Source organism: Tupaia chinensis, unplaced genomic scaffold, assembly GCF_000334495.1.
Source record: "Tupaia chinensis unplaced genomic scaffold, TupChi_1.0 Scaffold146015_1, whole genome shotgun sequence".
NCBI classification, from domain to species: Eukaryota; Metazoa; Chordata; class Mammalia; order Scandentia; family Tupaiidae; genus Tupaia; species Tupaia belangeri.
This window is the reverse complement of record NW_006205871.1, coordinates 10,016-12,584: the sequence shown is the minus strand read 5'-3', so window position 1 is coordinate 12,584 and position 2,569 is coordinate 10,016. Positions and strand designations below refer to the sequence as shown.

Sequence of the window (2,569 nt, the reverse complement as noted above, 5' to 3'; positions counted from 1 at the left end):
CTGAGAGTTTCTTCTCTCTGCTGGGGGAGTTCAAATTTGAGGCTATTGAGTTTACTTTCAGTTTCAGAAAGTTGTTGAGAAAGACTTTCATTTTTCTCTTTCAAGTTAGACAGATCTAAATTCATTTTGTCCTGTAAATGAAACCACTCATCTCTTGCTCTGTGGAAAGCAAGTTCTAGGTCTCTTTGATTTCTGATTTTGATTGAGATCGTGTATAGCAGCAGCCGGTCTAGAATGGTATGATTCCACTTCTGCTTCCAGTCTTTCCTTGTTTTGCTTTTCATTCTCCAGTTCAGATTTTAACATTGTATTCTGAATTGTTAGAAAATGAAGCTCTCCACTATACTCGGATATTGTTTTTTTAATGTTGCCTCATTCTGTTTTGTCTTTTGAAGGTCATGATTCTTTTCTTTTAGAATTTGAATGTCCTCAACATATTTCTTTTCCTTTTCTTGGTTCTGATTTTTTATTATATCTATTTCCACTCTTAGATATGCAATTTCATTCTGCAATCTGTGATTTTTTTCCAGCAGATATTTTTCAGTTTCAGGACTATCAGAAACCTAAATAAAACAAAGAATATTTTTTGGTTAATATTCAAAACAATGCCATATCATGATTTCCTCTGAAATTAAAAAAAATAAATAAATAAACTGTGCATTTATACGTGTGTTGTTACAATAGCAAATATTTAACTGGAAATAAATTAGGACACAAAACTCAGACGTTATAGAAGCATAAATTCCCCCAAATTCAAAAGCTTAATTGAAGACAATGAATCTATAAACCATAAAAAGGAAACCATGAGAGAATGTTTAAGTATCTTAACAAAACCAGGACTAGCAGGTGGCATAAAGGTTAAGAAGGCTGGATCCCACATAGCCAACTCTGAATTTCCAATTCAAATCCTAGACCTAGCAGCTTGAAAACCACACAGGGTATATGTGCTCACATAGGTGAGATCCTGGGAGGAAAATGGAGGAGAAGGGATGGCAATGTGGCCATCTCCCTGGGGGGCGATTTCTCACTTTCTCTATGTCTCTCTTTGGTAAACACAGGTACCCAAAGCAAAAACTTAAAAAAAAAAGACTGAATAAAACCAGAGGCCTAAAATAAAAGATTAAAAGATGAATAAATGTGACTTCATTTAAAAGTTTGGTTAGTACTCTGTACTGAATGTATGTGGCTGCTTTATACAGGTTGAGTATCCTTTTTCCAAAATGTTTGAGACCTGAAGTGTTACCTTTCATAATTTTAGAATATTTGCATATACATAATGAGATATCTTGGGGATAGGACCCAAATCTAAACACAAAATTCACTTACATTTCACATACACTTTATACACGTAGCCTGAAGGTAATTTTACACTCCACTTTTGCATTGTGGTGTTCTAACTGCAACCTGTTACTTGAGGTCAGGTGTGGAATTTTCTGCTCATGTTATGCTGGTGCTCAAAAAGTTCTGAATTTTGGTTTTTCAGAATAGGGATGTTCAGCCTACAGTAAGAGCCTGAAATCTGCATATATTAGGACAGATAAAATTTCTCCAAATGCTTCAAGTTTCTTTTTCCTTAGCCCAATTTAAATTATTTCTATTTGCTAGCAGGTGTTTGTGTGCTCACTGGAGAGAGATATAGCAAAAGAGAGAAAGAGAGGAAATCCCCATGGAAGATATCCATGCCACAAACCTTTATCCTCCATTCCTCTTTTTGAGATTTTGAACGAACACACACACACACACACACACATGTCCAGCAAGGCATTCAAGCTGCTGTATCTGAGACTCAGACTCAAACCATGTAGTCAGTCATGTGGGATCCAGCCACTTTAACCACTGGCTAGCTTCTAATATTTTTATAGTTAGTTATACTAATTACATTTACTGATAAATAATAAATCTAGGCATTGCACTAAGCACTTCTACATACATCAATAAACTCAGTTATCACAATTTGCAAAAGGACAGATTAAAAACATAAACACACTGCATTATTTCCTCTAGGCTTTTTTAAAAAATTGTAAGAATTGTTTATTATTTAATTTTATTAATTATTATTACTATTCAATTTGACCAGAGAAAATGAGAGAGAAAGAAAGTCACCAGGTTCAGGATACAAACCGCAGTCAATCATGTGGGCATCCAGTGCCCTAACCACTACACCTCCTGCTGGCCCCTCTCCAGGTTTTGAATCTACTTCCAGTGCCCTTCTAGCAAAACATAATTTCTACAGTGTAAACATATACTGTGAATACAAAAAAGGCTTACATTTCAAAACAGTAAACGCCAGATCTTGAAAAATCAAGAGAGGGCCAGGTGGCATGGTGGTTGAGGTGGCTGGATCATACATGGCCAACTATTCAGTTTGAATTCCAAGCTGGCAGGTTGAAAAACACACCAGGTGTGTGTGTGTGTGTGTGTATGTATGTGTGTGTGTGTGTGTGCATGTATGGCCAAAATCCCTAGAGGAAAATGGAAGAGAAGGGACTAAGATGTGGCCATTCCCCCTAGGAAGAGATTTAGCACTCTCTCTCTCTCTCCCAGGTGAGTGTACATGCTTTATTACAAA

At 36.3% G+C, this 2,569-nt stretch overlaps 1 pseudogene; it reads right to left on the bottom strand.

Annotated features, from left to right (window-relative positions):
• The window catches only part of LOC106733917 (ankyrin repeat domain-containing protein 26-like), a 22,026-nt pseudogene that overhangs the window by 17,629 nt on the left and 1,828 nt on the right, over positions 1 to 2,569 (bottom strand).